This window comes from Prionailurus viverrinus, chromosome A1 (genome assembly GCF_022837055.1).
Source record: "Prionailurus viverrinus isolate Anna chromosome A1, UM_Priviv_1.0, whole genome shotgun sequence".
NCBI classification, from domain to species: domain Eukaryota; kingdom Metazoa; phylum Chordata; class Mammalia; order Carnivora; family Felidae; genus Prionailurus; species Prionailurus viverrinus.
In genome coordinates, this window is record NC_062561.1 from 155,383,990 (window position 1) to 155,403,720 (window position 19,731).

General features: G+C 35.3%; 1 long non-coding RNA gene across 1 annotated transcript in view; it reads right to left on the minus strand.

Annotated features, from left to right (window-relative positions):
• Positions 1–242: 242 nt before the first annotated feature.
• The window catches only part of LOC125170889 (uncharacterized), a 30,450-nt gene continuing 10,961 nt past the window's right edge, over positions 243–19,731 (minus strand). Inside the window, exons 3-4 of the long non-coding RNA XR_007154179.1 lie at positions 16,491–16,500; positions 243–253 (exon numbers count right to left, since the gene is read on the minus strand). This is a non-coding gene — a long non-coding RNA (uncharacterized LOC125170889). The remainder of the gene's footprint in view (positions 254–16,490; positions 16,501–19,731) is intronic.

Genomic DNA, 19,731 nt, shown 5'->3' on the forward strand with positions numbered 1-19,731 from the left:
TCACACATACACAAAATTGACAATTAAGTAGAAAAAAGTATATTATTTATTTATTTCAAAAAAATTTAATGTTTATTATTTTTTTTTGAGAGAGAGAGATAGAGAGCAAGTGAGCACAAGTGGGGAAAGGGCAGAAAGAGAGATTTAGAGAGAGAATCCCAAACAACCCTGTGCTGTGAGCACAGAGCCTGATGTGGCACTTGATCCCAAGAACTGTGAGATCATGACCTAAGCCAAAATCAAGAGTCAGATGCTTAACCAAATGAGCCACCCAGGCTACAAGTGTACTAAATATTTAAATAGGATAAGTGACAAGGCAAAGTTAAGAGATAACAAAGAATGGGGCACCTAGGTGGCACAAGACATAAATATATAGTTTTAAAAACATGGAAAAGCTGTGAAACTCCTTTTAAATGAACTAAATTTTCTATTAACAAAGCTAGAAAAACAAAAATAAATTAGGAATGCATAAAATAGAAACATAATACAAGTTAGAATTGATCAATAAAACTAAATTGTGGTTATTTGAAAACCAGTAAATAAGACAAACCTTTGAACAGTCTGACCAATTGGTTTAGGGAAGAGAGAAGAAACAAAATTATTAAGAACACTGGGATACCTAAGTATAGATTCAGAGATTTCAAAAATATGAGATGAGATTAATAAATGCTTTATACAAATATGTTTAAACATAGATGAAAATAACCATTTTCTAGGGAAACTTAAATCACCAGATTCAAGAAATATAATCCCTAATAGACCAATAACTATGGAAGACATTAAAGAGAAAACACACATATTTCCCTATCAAGAACACCAAGACCAATGGTTTAATCCTAACCAAAATGCCAATGAACAAATAATTCTGTTAAGTAAATATTCTAGTGCAGAAAAAAGGCATCAGGAGAGACAGAGAGAGAGGAAGTTTATTTAACAAATTTTATGGAACTATCATGATGCAAATTTAAAACGTGGGCAAGAATAATTCTCAAGAAACACTAATTTTATACAAAGATAGGTGGGAAAATCCTTAATATAGGATTACCAAATAAAATAGTGTTGTTTATAAAAATATTATTAACAGAGTAATGCACTATGACCATTATCATAGGATTATCTTGGTTTAATATAAGAAATTTTATTAATATAATTACTCACATAAAGAGATTAAAGAAGCACAATTACGGCTGTCTCAATAAATCTTCCAAAAGAAGTTGATAAAACTCAACATTCTTTATTTAAAAAAACCTCTTAGCTAAGTACGAGTAAAAAGAAAATTTCTTTGATTTATAAACTATTCAACAGAAATACCTAACATGTGACATTTTAATTAAGATCCATTACAAGCATTAACATTCAATGCAGGAACAAGACAAGGCTACCCACTTCAAAGCTACTCTTCAAGGCTGTACTGAAATTTTTAACCCATGCATTAAGAGAAGTTAAAGAAATCAGAGAGATAATACTGAGAATGATGTGACCTTCACCATTGTGGATGAGAAGATAATCTACTTAGAAATTCCAAGAAAAGCATGAAAAAAATAATTATTCTAATTAATAGAAAGTTAAGGAAATATCTACTATCTACAAAAAACTCTAGTAAGAGCTACACCCAAAATAAAATTTACCCAATTCACATCCTGGTTTTCTCTTTATATAGATATTTACTTAACTTTCCTTAAAAATTAATTTGCACATTATAAAAAAATACTTATTTTCCAGATTTTACGTTGTGAGTAGTAGTAGGAAATTACAGGCACATATTTGTTTACTGAGAGATAATGGTCAATAATTGTGTTTTGTAAACTCAAAGAGAAAAAACAGAGTTATTATTTTGGAATGGGAAATTAAGAATGATATTGATGATTTCTTTTCATGTTTATTCATTTTTGAGAGAGAGAGAGACAGAGACAGAGCTTCAGTGGGGGAGGGGCAGAGAAAGAGGAAGACATCAAATCCTTAGCAGACTCCAGGCTCTGAGCTGTGAGCACAGAGCCCCAAGTCAGGCTTGAACTCAGGGGCCACAAGATCAGGACCTGAGCTGAAGTCGGACACTTAACTGAGCCACCCAGGCACTCCTGTAAATGTTTTTTTGTTTGTTTATTTAGAGAGCATGCATAAGAGAGCAAGTGGGGAGGGGCAGAGGGAAAAAGAAAAAATCCTAAACAGTCTCCACACTCAGCATGGAGCCCAACCAGGGGCTTAATCTCACAAAGGGTGAGATCATGACCTGAACCAAGATCAAGAGTTGGACCCTTAACTGATTGAGCCACCCAGGCACCCTGATAATGTTTTAGAAATTACAGATGGTCGGTTTTGATTTATCTGCTCTTGAACTTTAAATGAGTAAGAAAAAAAAATCCCTACAATAAACATTTCATTTCAATACAACATAATCTCTATTCTAAATGTTGTACTTTTCAGTTATCTCTGAAAAAATATAAAACATATCTCTAATCTGCATTTGTGCCTATGTTTATATTAAACAATGTGCATATATTAATTTTGTAATGTACAGTATTCTAGTAATTTCTAGGGACATCTTATTCTGTATCATTCAAAAACATAACTCTAAAGTTATAAATGTAAAACATAGCACTGCCCTAGAAAGTGAACACTGATTAAAGTCACAATGTGCTCTTTTGTGATAGTGTTTTTAATAAAATATTATCAGTGGTAAAATGTAAATAAAAAAGTAAATTGCTTCATTCATCATGTATTTTATGCAGTTAAAATGAATGAACTCTCCTTTGAGAAAACATTTGACTAAGCAAAATAATGGTTATGAGTTTGAGAAAATGTTTAATGAACTTACTGGCTAAAATGCAGTTGTTATTTTACAGCCTATTATTGTAAGTTTTAAATTAATTGAGGTTTCTTTGCTCAGAGACTTTTTTTTTTCTTTTTCCACTTAATAGACGAAAATAAGTGACTTTAGTAACTCATGTGGATGCCAGGAAGTTAGTTCCTAGGTGAGGAAAGCCAGTTAACTTGATAGTAGGTGACTGGCAGAGTGTATCCATGATTCTTCATATTCATTTGTTTGGTGTCTGTTCAAAGGCAAAGCAGTCGCCAATGATGAAACACGTCTGTTCTTCAAATAGTTCATATTATAAACATTGTGAATGATGTCCATCTCCTACTTCTTATTTTGAAATAAATCAATTTATTTACTATATATATATATGTTTAAATGATATCAATGTCTATATATTGAAATATTTCAAATAGTATATACCCATTTGTTAAAGGCAACAGCAAAAGATGCTTACTTTAAAAACATAAGCCTTATGGTAGCTTTATTGATAAAAACCAAAATTTGGAAGCAACCAAGGTGTCCTTCAGGAGGAGAATGGATAAACTGTGGTACATTTAGATAACGGATTATTAAACAAAGAAAAAAAATGAGCTATCAAACCAAGATATGGAAGAAACTTAAATGCATATTACTAAGTAAAAGGAGCCTAAATGAAAATGCTATGTACTGTATGATTCCAAGTATATTACCTTATGAAAAAGGCAAAAACTATGGAGACAGTAAAAAAATCAATGGTTGTTAGGGTCTAGGGAAAGGGAGAGATGAGTAGGTGAAGCACAGAAGGTTTTTAGGGCAGTGTAAACGCGTCCTGTGATACTGTAATGGTAGATACATGATATTATACATTTGTTTAAACCCACAGAATTTACAGCACAGAGTGAACTCTAATGTAAACTACAGATTTTGAGTGATAATGATGGGTCCATGTACATTCATCAGTTCTAACACATGTACCACTCTGTTGGGAACTGTTGATAGCGAGGGAAACTATGCATGTGTGGGAATGAGGGATACATGAAATCTCTGTATGTTCTACTCAGTTTTGCTACCAACCTCAAACTGCACTGAAAAAGTCAATTAAAAAGATTTAAGCCTGACTATATTAATGGTTCTAATATTTAAAGTAAAGCCTAATGCTGGGAGATAGTTCTAAACCATGGCAAACCCATCATATAACTCATTAAATGAATTGATGTCAGGTCTGTCCCTTGGTGAAAAATTGTATTTTGTTCCTGTGCATGGTGGGAATTTAGTAGATACAATGAATTGTTTGATTAAGCTAAAGAGTATATAAAATAAAGGGCACCTGGGTGGCTCAGTGGAGTGATCATCCAACTCTTGATTTTGGTTCAGGTCATGATCCTAGGGTCATGAGATCAAGCCCTGTGTTGAGCTTCGCATGGAGCATGCAGTATGCTTAAGACCCTCTTCCTCCCTTAGTCCCTGGCTTGTGTGTGCTATCCTCTTTCTTAAAAAAAAAAAATCCACAAAACCAAAACTAAAACCAAAACAGAACAAAACAAACAAACAACAGAGTACCTAAAATAGGAACTTAGACAAAGAAAAGGTGAAGTGTTTGGGGAAGGGCTAATCTTAAAAACAATAAATCATAGCCACAGACATATTGACTGAGCACATTAATATCAGAACAGTTTGTCTAGGGCATGTAACATGTTATCTGAATACAGGGGAGTAGGAAAATGGATCATTTGCACTTAGAATGATGGGTTTGAATCTAGAGCTGACTCTTTTTTTTTAAATCATGGGCAAGTTAATTTATGTCTTAACCAATAAATGCCTCCATTTCTTCATTTATGGTCAGGTATGAACAAGGTAGACATGAATATTATTTAAGTGAGTATTCCTGGGAGTAGTTTATAGACAAAAATTACCCCACAGAATCAAGATCTCTGAGCATGTACCTGACATTCCCTTGCAGTCTAGATTCTATGGGAAAAGTTCATTATCTGATGCATGGTAGAAGCTAGAAATATCTATGTTCAATGAGTAAAAAGAAAAATGTGATGGGGTGCCTGGGTGGCTCAGTCAGTTGAGCGTCTGACTTAGGCTCAGGTCATGATCTCACAGTTCGTGGGTTCGAGCCCTGCATTGGGCTCTGTACTGACAGCTCGGAGCCTGGAACCAGCTTCCGATTCTGTTTCCCTCTCTGCCCCTCCCCACTCATACTCTGTCTCTCTCTCAAAAAATAGAAATAAATGTAAGAATAAATAAAAATAACAAAAAGAAAAATGTGGAGATAAAAAAATACGTACTGAATGAGAGCCAAAAAGATTGTGGTTAGCTTCTTAAAAATATATACTGATATCTATAACTACTGTGTATCTTTAGAGTTTATTATATATAAATACAATAAACTGTACACATTCTTAAAAAACATGTTTGGTTTGGACCTTTGATATATTCTGGCTATTATTTTATATAATATTCATTCATCCACTCAACAACATTTCTTAAGTGCCTATAAAATGCTAGGTTATTAGGATAAAGACTTAAACACGACACTCCCCCTGTCTTCTTGAAGTTTATATGCTGAAGCAAAAAGTTGGCATTGATAATTCTAATTTCAAATATCTTTGATCTCTCAGCTATCAGATAAAAATATAAAAATTATATGGTAGTATATTTAGAATCTTGAAAGCATACTTTAAAAAGTTTATTTTAAAACATATATACAGTAAAATTAACTTTTGGGTGTACAGTACTGAGATTAGACAAATGCATACAGCTATATAATTCCTACTACAATCAAGATACAGTTTTGTCACACCCCCCAAAAAATCCTTTGTATAGACAAACTTTGGAATTTTTCAAAGAACACAAAAATTCAGCCTAAGAATAACCCAAGTGACTCATATATTATAAAGGTATAATTAACTTGCAGAAGTATAGTCTTCAGGCATATTTACCTTCAAGACAACAATCAGTGTAAAGTAGCTCAAAGTAAAACAAACAAAAAAACAGGGATACAGTCTTTGTTAGCAAATACAACAGGATCGCAACTAAGTGAAAGGAAATAGCACTACCCAGTGGGGACCACGGGGTCATTTCTCCACTATTCCATCACCTTTTCCTTTTCTGTATAATCTCCTATCTTTGTGGCCCTCTGAGCATCTGCTCCAGAAGAATGTCATCAGGCCCTGAGTCTACATGATATTACAGACTCTGCACCCACGTTGACCTAACATGTTCAAATTCAGATTCCAGATTGCAAAGCAAAAAAATTAGAAGCACCAGGAAGGTGAATGGTATTACACTGTGATACATGTTTTAGAATCTATAGGTGGGTTTGCCAGTCTCCCACTTCTTTGCAATGATTCCTCGGCAAGAAGTGTAATAGGAGGAAAAAATACCAGTAACACTAACAATACTAAAACCAAAATACTAAGGTGAAGAGCATGATTTACTTTATTGTCTAGAATGTAGCTGTTAAAAACCAATAAGATGCTGTCTCAAACAAAGAAGAAATTATCAGAGCCAGGGAATGTGAGAAACTCTAAGGTCCAACTAAAAGGCCTAAGAAAGAGGGGCACCTGGGTGGCTCACTCGGTTGAGAGTCTGACATCAGCTCAGGTCATGATCTCATGGTTCATGAGTTCAATTCCCACATTGGCTGTGTGGTGATAGCTCAGAGCCTGGAGCCTGCTTGGGTTCTGCACCTCCCTCTCTCTCTCTCTGCCCCTTCCCTGCTCAGTCTGTCTGTCTCTCTCTCACAAATAAACATTAAAACAAACAAACAAGCAAACAATAAATAAATAAATAAATGGACTAAGAAAGAGGATTCCAGCAATAATGACCAATGCTAACATCAGCCAGCCAATGATTAGAATTGTGGGCACTGAGGTAGACCTATAGATTACATGGGGCAAGTTTTGTAGATAATCACAAGAAATTAGGGTAAGAGTTTAACTTGAATACAGAAAAAAAGTATCTAATTTTACTGAATGGCATTGACAGTGCAAATAAAACGTTGATGTTTAAAGTGAGTTTCCAGACAATCCAACTTATATTCATGACGTTAGATTTTTGAGATTGCTGGGAGCAGTTGATAAAGTAATCAGTTTATGTTTCCATAATGACACACATCTGTCATATTGGATTAAAATGGTAACATTACCTTCAACTAAAGTATATCCTATTTCTTTTGCTCCTCAAGATCTTGATAGAGAAATGGTGTGAATGCAGTTACTGGTTATATTGTTAAGTGTCCAGGAAAAAAATAAAACTAGAATCTCAGGGGCAAAATGGAAAGAGAAAACGTGCTTTACTTTGCTTTTTCATGAGATCCAAGGTGATAGAGATATGCAGAATATATTTCCTCCTTTTACTTACAAAATAAAACAAATGATTTTGTTTGAAAGCCAGAAAAAAAATTAGAAACACTTAAGAACTAGAGTGTTTTTGAAGTATCTGTTTAGAATCTAAATAAAATCATAAGTATTATTAGTTATATGAAAATGAATCCTGACTCAGTAAAATAGAAAGAACCCATAGTCAAAGAGTCATTTTTATACATCCATATTTACATTTATTATGTAGATTAAAAGTTATATGCCACCGGGCACCTGGGGGGCTCAGTTGTAAAGCATCTGACTTCAGCTCAGATCATGATCTCACAGTTCGAGAGTTCAAGTCCCACATCAGGTGAGCTCGAGCCTGGCTTCAGGTAAGCACAAGCCCAGCTCTGGTGAGCCCGTGCCCTACTTTGGGTGAACAGGAGCCCTCCTTTGGGTAAGCCCCACTTCTCTCTCTCTCACTTTCTCTCCCCCTCTCTCTCCCTCTCTCTCAAAGAAAAAAAAAATATATATATACCATCTGCCAGGTTCTCCTCTTTTAGCCTCAGTGGTTCTTCATACTGAGAAATAAGATCTATTCACATGCACAGGTTTGTGCTCTCTCTCTGTTACACACACACACACACACACACACAGCACCAAATTATAAGTTTTGTTATTTTCCAAACACAGCCTGATAACACTGAAATCAATGGACCAATAAATCTATAACTAAAATTGCTTTGTGTATCAAAGAGTCACAGAAAATATCAAAATTAGTACAATAAGTACCCTGGGTTGAGGAAAGGAGTTGGGCTAAAGCATCTATAACCCCAGCTAAGGAAAGACATAGACCTGTGTAAAGAGTATATTCTATAATTTGGAATAAGATAATGTGCAAAAATATTTATATTTATTCTATTATCTACTGACCTGTCTTTTATAGGACAAGTGGCTGTTTTCCATTCTCAGTCCGCACTGAGGACTCTGAATAGATATAGTCAATGTAGAAGACATAGCCTTTAAAATCTCAGAAAATGGATTTGAACTCCATTTCTAGCAAGTTTTGATGGACAATGTGTGTAGCAGATACAACTTTAATGTGGTTGAATCCTTTCTTATTCACTGACTAATTACTCATTTTGTGACTTCTCTTTGTTCTCTCTGGCTGCCTCCAGGTCTTTGGCCATTTCACAGTTCATTAGCACCTTCAACATTTGATCAGCAGGAGAACACAGACATGACTTACATCACTCAGTTGTATATAGTTCTCTGTCACTGGGACTAAAGGTTTGGTGACATATGCAATTTAAAGGAACACCTGAAATGGAATTATGAAGGTTTTTAAAATTTTTTTTTTGAATTTCAGAGCCCCACCTTCTATGTCATCAGAAGTATTCAGGAGTTGATTACATTGAAAGGATATAACTAAGTACTTTTGAGAATTTTTTTTCTCTGTTGAAATTCTCTTCCTTACACAGTTACCCAGTGTTCACTGGCCTACTGTACAATATAGACACCCGACAGATGTAAAATGTGCTGGATTAAAATCTAGGGAAGAATACACGGCATTAAGTTTAAAATATGCCTTGCATCCCCAATAATCCCCTGTTTCTTTAATGGCTTTCTCTCAAAGAAAAATGGATAAGATTATAAGGCATTCAAGAGTAATTATGTATATTTATATACACACATAGAGAAATAAGAAACTACCACGTGGTAGTATGTGTATGTCATGGCGATCATGTTTTCTCCAGTGTGGTTCCTCACATATTCGCTGGTCATTTATATGCTATTTGCATGTGTATTAGTCGAATATTCAAAGAATTACATTTTCTCAAAGACATATTTTTAATTAGTATGGACACTTGCTCCTAATTTGGAATTGCTTCTTTCTTCAGAAGATCTATTAACAAACAATTTTATATTAAAATTAAGAAAACAAGCATAGTGACTTCACTCATTTAAAATTCATTTTCCAATGAAGTTATTATGAGATTTACATGATAAAATGCCAAGGCGCCTGCTCAGTCAGATGCTCAGTTGAGCGTCTGATTTTGGCTAAGGTCATGATCTCGCAGTTCATGGGTTCAAGCCCTACATTGGGGTCACTGCTGTCAGTGCAGAGCCTGCTTTGGATCCTTTGTCCCCCTCTCTCTCTGCCCCCCCCGCCACTCGCTCCCTCTCTCAAAAATGAACAAACATTTAAATGAGAAAATGCCTAACATATGTTTATTTAATGCTTGGGTCCTAATAAACAGTCAACAAATAGCATCTTTTTAAGATTACATATATTTTTTATGCGTTTATTTGTCTTTGCTTATGGTTCCAGGGCAGAAAATCCTCCACAGTGCTACTTTTGCCTATTGCATAAATGTTTCTCTAACAAACTCTCAAAGGATGTATATTCCACTTGGACTATAGTTAAGGCTCACCCATGCACCCGGCAGTGTGGAGAATCTTTTGCATGTAAGAAGGCTAGAGTCTGAACACCTGAGTTCTTGTTCTGACTATGTTTGAATGGACTGTGCAACTCTGAAATAAAGCAAGTGACTTCTCAGACCTCCAAAAAATGGTCATACCTGCCCTGTAATCTAACAAGGTTATATGATACCGTGTAACTAAGAATGTTTTGTAATCCACCAAGAGATATTAAAATGGAAATACTAGTATTACAAAGAAAAGCAACCCGTAGAAAGCAGTTTAGATTCCATTCTATAAGCTTCTAGGAATTTGTGAGCACTAAAAGAAGGAGAGTAGAAATAAATTTGAAGAAAAAGATGGCACTTGTTTGCTCCTGCAGAAATCTAGTCAATTTAATAAGAATGGGGCATGCGTGGAGCAGTGGGGAAGCCCGCAAACCTAAGCCTCATGAATGAATGTATCCATTATAATGTTTTCAATTAAGACTTATTCATGGACAACACTCAAATCTGCCTCTCCCATGTTCCTCATATCATAATTTGCGATTAATTCTGGATATAGTCACTTGCATAGTCAATCTTATATCTGATTTTCTATATCCTGATCATCAGGGTCAAAGAAAGTGCCATGATCAAATATAGTATCAAATTCAAACTCATTAGGTGTAGTATTAACTGGCCCTCTCTCAATTCACTAACTCCATTTCATATGATTTCATTACTCCACTCTTTTCCTCAACCCCATTAATATATTTTTAAATTCTTTCTTCTCTTTCCACAACATCCCCTCTCATCCACACTTCACATTCCTATATCTATCTGTGGACAATGAGTCACTTCACCTCTTCTTGCCAGTATTACCTCAGCATATAAAAACATGATTTGCATAATAGCCAAAGTTGAACCCATATCATCTGGAGGATCTATTCATACAGTTTGTTACCAACTTATCTTGAATCTTCCCAGACCATTCCTCTGACATCAGTCTTACCTTCCATAAAGAAGTAACCAAAGTAGGTGTTCCTTGCTTCCCACTCCACCAACCTTCTATTTCTGTGTTTAGGGGTTTTCGGAGTCCTATTCCCTTGGTAAGGCATTAGTTGATAAAATCAAACTATCAAATTAGTTGATAAAATGGGATCTCTCTAGGATACACTTTAAGATACATTAGGATATTCACACCTCTGTGATTTACTTCTCTCACACTATTCTCAATCTTCCCTTAATTGCCTCCTCATCCTTGCATGTATCTTACTTGTCTTCAGAAATACACTGTTGTCTCATATCCTTATCTTCTCCCATTTTGTGTACATATATATTTACTGTAAGGCAAGAATAAGTCTTATTTGGATTTCTTCATTACCAGCCTTTTTTTTCTCTGTATCCTGGAACTCCTCACACAGAGACAGGGACAAAGTAGCATTCAGTAAATGTGAGTTGAATTGATTGAGAATGACTAAGTGCTCTGAGCTGGACCAGGTAAGAAAGTATTTACCTGGGAAAGTAACTTGATGGATAATTGGATGACTAAAAAGGAAAGAATAAGTGAAAGACAGCAGGGGAGACTGAGAAAAGGGAAGTGAACATTATTAGGAAGAGAAAAAGACTAATGGACATTAAGAAAGGAGAGGTTCTCTGAAAGAAAGTCAGTATTTCCCAGAAGATGATGTAGCATTAGACAATCCACGTAACTCTTTTTGTTTCTGTTTCTAAAAGTGGACATCTTCTTCCAGCATATTATTTAAAATTTTTTTAATGTTTATTTATTTTTGAGAGAGAGAGAGAGAGAGAGAGAGCGAGCACGTGTAGGGAAGAGTCAGAGAGAGAGGGAGACTCAGAATCCAAAGCAGATTCCAGGCTCCAGCTGCCAGCACAGAGCCAATGTGGGACTCAGACTCAGGAAACGCGAGATCATGACCTGAGCTAAGTCGGACGCTTAACCGATTGAGCCACCCAGGCGCCCCTCAGCCTATTATTTTAAAAGTCTTTAATTATTATGTGCCATGTTCAATAAATGATAATAAAAATGTGTGAATGAATATTCCTTATAAACTAAAGGCCAATTGGATTTTTTAAATGTGAACATATTATTATCTCTTTCAAGAAAGAAAATTAAATTAAAATAGGATTTTTTTTGTACAAATTGAAGTAAATTTCTGAACACCTGTAAATGTCACTACATAATGGAGATGTTCATTTTTATAAAGTTTTTATAATTTAAAGAGAAAGATGGACAAAACACATGCACACAAATACACACACACACTCGTACATTATATAGATAGAAGACTTCAACATGGAAGTTTGTAAGTCTGAAACTCCACTCAATTACATGTTATAATTACAGAAAAAGACACAAGTAGGGGCGCCTGGGTGGCGCAGTCGGTTGAGCGTCCGACTTCAGCCAGGTCACGATCTCGCAGTCCGTGAGTTCGAGCCCCGCGTCGGGCTCTGGGCTGATGGCTCAGAGCCTGGAGCCTATTTCCGATTCTGTGTCTCCCTCTCTCTGCCCCTCCCCCATTCATGCTCTCTCTCTGTCCCAAAAATAAATAAACATTGAAAAAAAAAATTAAAAAAAAAAAAGACACAAGTAAAAATACTAGGCTAAACTAGTTCTTTGAATGAAATAAGGGTATATTTGAAGCATTATAACAGTAATGAAGTATGTTAAGAAAGAATAATAGCAAATAATTGGAAGTATTTTCTTAGTAAACACTTTGTACATCAGTTTATTTAGAAAATCTTCACTCATGTTATTTATGAATCAAGATCTTTGTTCACAGTTACTGATATATTATGATTATTAGGTTACATAGTATCTATTTTGAGCCCACTTTTGGATAGGTGTTTTCTTGAAGTTTAAAATGGAATTAATATGACTAATATCTGAGTAATATGTCATGTTAAATTCTTTTTTACTAAAGTCTCATTATAGAAATAAAAACAAAAACACAGATATATCACTCTACCAACAAATTAAATTGACCTAAGTATCTCCTTACTTTTTGTTTTACTTGATGAACTTTTAAAAACAATTTTATGTGAAAAAATAAAACAAAAAATCTCATTTTATGTGATTAAAATTATATACGATTCTGCCTTTTGTCCCATATACAATATTATAAGGCAGCTGATATTATTTCAGCATGATACTATTTTGGAATTATTATAGGATTCAGGGATTCCACTCCTATGTATATACCCAAGAGAAATGAAAACATATGTTCATACAAAAGTGTAATGAATGTCGATAGCAGAATGATTCGTAATAGTCAAAAATACAAACAACAGAAACTTGAATCAGCTGTTAAATGGATAATATAATGTGTTACACCCATGCAAAAGAATATTATTTGACATAAAAAGGATTGAAACACTGATATATGCTGTATCTTGAATTAACCTTGAAAATATCATGCTTAATGAAAAAAGCCAAGAACAAAAGGTCAAATGGGATTCCATTATATGAAGTGTCCAGAAGAAGCAAATACACAGAAACAAAATGTAGATGAGTCATTGTCAGAGAAGAGAGGGAGATAATGGACAGTGGCTGCAAAGGGTGTGGGATTTCTTTTTATGGTGACAACAGATTCTAAAATTATATAGTGGTAACAGTTGTACAACATTGTGAGTGCATGAAAACTATGGAATTGTACACTTCATAATGGTGAATTTTTAGGGTGTCCAAATTATAACTCAAACTAAAAAAAAAACCCAAAAACTAATGACAGTAATATTTGTTTAGTTTCATTGTTTAAATTTGGTAAAGTTTGCAATTTTTTCCTAGTTTGGAGATTTCTTAAATTCAAGAGATTAATTTTATCATTCACAACATGATGTGTTAATATTTTATAAACTATTGCTTATATACCTTTTATTATAGTATACAAGAAAGCGGGGTCATTTCTCTCCTTATGAAATGGTAGTTAATGGTATCAAAAGATCTTAAACATGAGATTTCTGGGGCGCCTGGGTGGCTCAGTCAGTTGAGCCGCCGACTTCGGCTCAGGTCATGATCTCACGGTTCATGGGTTCAAGCCCCGCGTCGGACTCTGTTCTGACAGCTCAGAGCCCAGAGCCTGCTTTGGATTCTGTGTCTCCCTCTCTCTCTCTGCCCCTCCTCTGCTTGGTCTTTGTCTCTGTCTCAAAAATAAACATTAAACAAAATTTTAAAAAAATGAGTTTTCTATATGCACCACCAAAAAAGGAAAAACATTAGATATTATCTGAATTTGCAAATGAGAAGTATAATTTCTAGGATATTGTACCAATAAAAAAAATAAAGGATTATAAATATCAATAGCTTGGAATAGAAAAATAAAAAGTGACAATTGATAAAGCTGCTACCTAAATTTATCATTTTGATATTTTCTATACTTTTGTGGAAAAGAAACCATATTCACTTCTAAGAGTCTGACATGGAGATGATTGATAAATTTTACAAATAGGCTACTAATAAAAAGTAATGACATGAGGAATCCACACGGCAAATCTGATAAATTTAATACCTGCCTGTATAGTTTTCCATAAATTTTACCTACAAACATCCATCCACTGGCATCCTCAAGTTCAAAGGGCCTGATATACTACAAAGGACCAGATGTACCATAAAAGTACAAAAAAAAAAAATCAAAAGAGGAAAATTCTAGAAGACCTACATTTTTAACTTGAAGATGGCAAAGAGAATAATATAAGGTAACAAAACCCAATGTGGAGTATAGGTCTCAATTTGAAACTTCATTTTCCTGGTAATTATTAATCACTTCTTAGGAATGTCTAGATGCCTAAAGTATTGCCACAAGTTTCTGGCCCCCGTGAAAAAAAATTCCAGCCAGGTTTGTCTTTCAGCAGGTATCTAAAGACTCAAATGAATCCAGGAGTCATGAAGGAAGAAGCCCTGGAGACTGTGGAAAGGTAAGGACTGTGGTAAACCCTCAAGTACACACCCACCCCCCCCCCAAAAAATCTGCGTGGATAATACACAAGATAGCTGTATATTTTGCACATGAGCTAAAAAAAAAAAAAAAAAAAAGAAAAGGAAGGAGTTGGGTGCAAAGAGAGCAGTAAGAAAGAGGAAGACAATGTAATTTAAGTATAAAGAGAGAAGTGGTGAAGATAAATGGTATCAAATTGAAAAAAGATTCCTGTAATGTAATGTGCCTACTGTTTTAAAAGAAAGCTTGAGTCCTATTGAGATATGTCTAGCACTTACAATTATTTAATTAATTATATTGTTTCAAGGGATAGTTTAAATGAATTGCTATTAAACCCAGTTATTTAAAAAATTAAGAAAAAAATGACTTACTCTTCTTTTGTGTGTTAAAAATCTGAAGGTGATTTTAATACTCCACATTTTTAGGTTTGAGCCAGCAGCCAGCAGTTGAAATTGACATGTGAGAGTTCTTCTAAGTCCCAGATGCTAGCTGCCAACTGCCTTTTTGTTCTTGTTTCCTTGGAAACGGAGGTTGGTTTTATGAAAACAAGGTAAGTACAACTTTTACAGGAGAGAAATGGAACACTCCTTTGTCAGCTTGCTGGCTGAGACCTGTAAGTGCAGCTTTCCAGAAAACACTGAAGTTGGAAGCCAGTGGAGACATACAGGAGTGCATGGCAAAACATCAGTACATATGTTCTTCATGTTTAAATTTCATGTGAGAAAATGACCCAATAAAATATTCAAAATTATCAAAATGATAACAATCAAAACTTTATCAAGTCAGAAACATTTGGGCCTAGGGTAAAAAATAGGAGATACAGCACCTCCAACAATGAGATGCTTTTAAATCTTCACTAGACGATCGAGTGATACTCTGGGTCTACAGTATGTCAGATAGGACATACTTCTTATTGGCAAGAGTAACTCACCCTGCAGTTATTTTGTGGCACAGGGTGGAGGGGTGCAGGTCAGAAGGAGAGGAAGTAAAAACAGACGCTTTACTCCCAGAAGCATTTAGCAGAAGTTCTTCAAGTGATTCTGGTTTGACTCATCCCCTCTGCCTTTAAATATCACTCATCTGATCCAACCATCGAATTTTGGGGAAAAGGACACCAAGGTATACAGAAAGAAAGTTATCTGTACAAAACCTGAAGTCTAGCTACGGGCAAGTCAGGTAGAGAACTTAGCTCTTTCCCTGCTTCAAACACATTTCCATTTTATACAGTTTTACAGATTGCTGCCATTGTAATGATGGCAAAATTCTCTTGATCATTTTATTTTTCTTTAAGTATGGTCAAGTGAGTGTAAAGAAATTAACCATGGTATGTAATAACCCTTCATAAAACGTAAGGACTTAAACTGTTACCCATTGAATGTCAATAATTACTCTTTTTGTTAAATTAGTTTTTAGTGTTAATTTATTTTTGAGAAAAAAGGGGGAGACAGAGTGCGAGCAGGGGAGGGGCAGAGGGAGAGAGGGAGACACAGAAATCCAAAGCAGGTCTAGGCTCCAAGCTGTCAGCACAGAGCCCAACATGTGGCTTGAACTCACGAACTGTGAGATCATGACCTGATCAGCAGTCAGACGCATAACTGACAAGCCACTTAGGTGCCCCAACAATTACTCTTTTTTAATACCATAGTTGACTTATTCATGTTACATAATAAGCTAAAATTTAGGAGAGGATAAAATTTCTTTTTTTTTTTAAATTTTTTTTTTCAACGTTTATTTATTTTTGGGACAGAGAGAGACAGAGCATGAACGGGGGAGGGGCAGAGAGAGAGGGAGACACAGAATCGAAAACAGGCTCCAGGCTCTGAGCCATCAGCCCAGAGCCCGATGCGGGGCTCGAACTCCCGGACCGCGAGATCGTGACCTGGCTGAAGTCGGACGCTTAACCGACTGCGCCACCCAGGCGCCCCTAAAATTTCATTTTTAAAAATTTTAATTTAATCAGAGGTGAGATTTTGTTTTGATGTAGTTTCAACAACAGGATTTATTTAGGAAAAAAAAAAATCACTTTCTAAGAGCTGAACCATATTGTGTAGAGATTCTTTGTATCCCTGACATGGATTGCTGGCCAAAACAAAGGCTCTTAAAAGTCCAAGACTACATCTGTTACCTGTTTAGGTGCCTTAAAAATAAATTTACATTTTAAAAATTGGAATTCCTTTGCCTCTATCACAGTAATGACTTGGTAAGTTGTTGGTGTTATCTGATATTTTAAGAAAAAGCGTCTCTTTAAAATCATGATAAAACCCAAGACTTAAGCTAATTTCTATTTCAGTGAATCAAAGCACAGTGATTAAACACAAGGTTCCTTCAATGATGTTCTATCACAGCCTTCATGTTTCCCGTCACACTACATATGGTCCCATTGTTTACAGATTACAAAAAAAAATCCCTGCTCAGATGTTAAAACAAGATGTTTTCTTCACTTTCAAATGGCAGGCTGACTGCCAAATTTTACAATTAGTTATTCTGTGTAAAGAAAAAAAAATAAGTTTAATTATCACAATTTCTTATGTTTGGACATTACTCTGATGGGCTATCAACCTGAGGACTGACAGAAGTGAACTCTGGTCCGTGATATGGGGAAAGGCTCTTGGGAAGACAGTTTTTCCTAGGGAAAAGGAATCACAAAATAAGGAGGGCAATGCATCCTCGCCATAAATAGGTATCACAGCGTCAAGGAAAACCAGCCACCTGCCAGTGACAATGTTTCCCTATGGCACCGTCTGGCAGACAGAATTTCACAGTGTTAAATAATAGTGTTGCACACACCTAGCGATGGGTCACTGATTCTTTAAAAAGGCTTGCCAATGGTGGTAGAATGATTATGGCACGGCAACACACTGGCGGTAAAAGGACTTGCATTTAGATGCTAAATTTCTGGTTATTGCATGAGCTCAAAGATGACGTTCTCATTCCTTAAAAGAATTGTTTGGATCCACATTAAGTTGCATTAATACTGTTAATCGGCAGGTGAAGAAAATAGATTAGTGAACTTTTATAATGAGAATTCTGTGTATTATGTACTTTATTGTTCATACTCCCTCAAGCTGCCAGAATGCCTAGATGTGCATATAATAGTTGACTTAAAAAATTACTCTTGGCACTATTGGATAAATAATACATCCAGAGTAGTAAGATGTGACCCCAGGATCAAGGATCATAGCAGGTGGACTTAGGGGAAAGAGGTATGATATAAGTCAAATTATTTTATTCCATTTTGGCTGGCTTTCAATAGATTCTGTATTAAGAATCAGAGTTTTAACAATGACTTGAGGCAATGATAAGGAATATGGGTTTCAAGAAGAGTTATGCTAATGTGGCGTCTAGTGATGCTTCCTTCACGTCTTCTGCTGTCTCTGTTTATAGGTAAAGAGTGGAAAGTAACTGGATGCAACCTTTCCAAGCTTTGTTCAAACCTCGATGATTTTGAATGTCATTCAAAGATTTCACCAATGAATGAAGAACATTTATTAGTTAAAACCTACAATTCAAGGCCTCCTGGCTACTTCTGAGGGCAGGAATCTCATTAAAACTGTGTAAAAACGAATAGTTGAACGGTTGAAAACGCACATTTGCACCTGTAGAGAGACGAGGGGTCATTCAAGTTGTGATGGACAGGATCATGGAAGTTGAAACTCTTTCACATGACCTCGGGTCCCACTCCCAGGAACAATACGGTCAGTCCTACCACAATTCTATAAACGGGCCTTTCTTGATTTATCATTGTTAGACCAAATCAGTTCACCTTCCTCTAGGAAAAACTGAGGAATTTACCTCAAGCCTGCCACCTCCCCTCTTCTACAGAATAAGATTCTATGGATTTTGTTAATTCTACTATAGTTTTTCCTTTTGCCAGTGATTTTAAGTTATGTTGAATGAATTTTAATTACTTAGGGATACAGCAGTACCTTCTAATAAAAATCTAAAGTATGATAGATAAGGCTATTATTTTCTCTCTTATTTTAATCTGCACACATGATGGAATACTCCTAAGACTGTGGTACAACAATTATAAGAACTTTCTCTTTGGTCAAAAGTCTAATACATACGTCATGTATGTCCACATGATATCATGTGGTATATATCATGGGATGTGATATATACAGCTTACATTTGAAGTGGAGACAAGTCACAGCTAGCATTTACTTTTAACAGGCATTTACTTTTAGTGTGTTCCTTAAAATATAGCTGTGATTAAATTTTAACGTGTTACTTGAAACTTCTCTACAGGTTGGGGTGCCTGGGTGGCTCAGCCAGTTAAGCTTTCAACTTTGGTTCAGGTCATGATCTGACACTTCATGGGTTCAAGCCCCGTATCAGGCTCTGTGCTGACAGCTTAGTGCCTGGAGCCTGCTTCGGATTCTGTGTCTCCCTCATTCTCTCTCCCTCCCCTGCTCACTCTCTATCTCTCTCTCAAAATAAATAAACATCAAAAAAATTAAAAGGAAACAACTTCTCTACAGGTTGAGAATATACAAAATGGAAACTGGCTCAAAATGGAACTGATTCTGGGGCATCTGAGTGGCTCAGTCAGTTAAGCATCCAACTTCAGCTTAGGTCATGATCTCATATATTTTTATCAGATTTCTTGGTCTATACGGTAAGAGAATAAACCCTGTCCCTGTTATTACATCATAGCAGTAGAAGAAGTCCCTGATTTATTTCTGCATTTGTTTTACTTTTAAAAAAAGGAAAGAAACTATATTCACAAAGAATTGTAGTTATAAAAATGATGATTTTAATGACTCACCTGAAATTTATAGGATTTTCTTAATTTAAATGATCAAGAACTTTTACATTATTTCTAGTCGATCAATTGTTTTAGTTAAATCACTAAAATATCTAACTGCTCACATGTTTTCCTAAAAATATCTAAAAATATCACTAAAATATCTAACTGCTCACATGTTTTCCAAAATAAGCAAAGTTTACAATACAGTATGTAAATCATAATATTCTCATAATATGGCATATCACTTTTCACTTGCTATTGTACAAATTTTGCTGATTTTATGATGTAAGAATATGCCTAGCTAATCTATCTGGCATTTAATTGCTGCTGGTTAATATGTGCAGTAGTAGAATATTTACTTTAAAATTTTATTTTATGTTTTTATTTTTACTTTTGATTTTGAGAGAGAGAGAGAGAGAGAGAGAGAGAGAGAGAGAGAGAAAGAAAGAAAGAAAGAAAGAATGAATATGAGCATGAGAGCATGATGAGAGCTGTCAGCACAGAGCTGGACAGG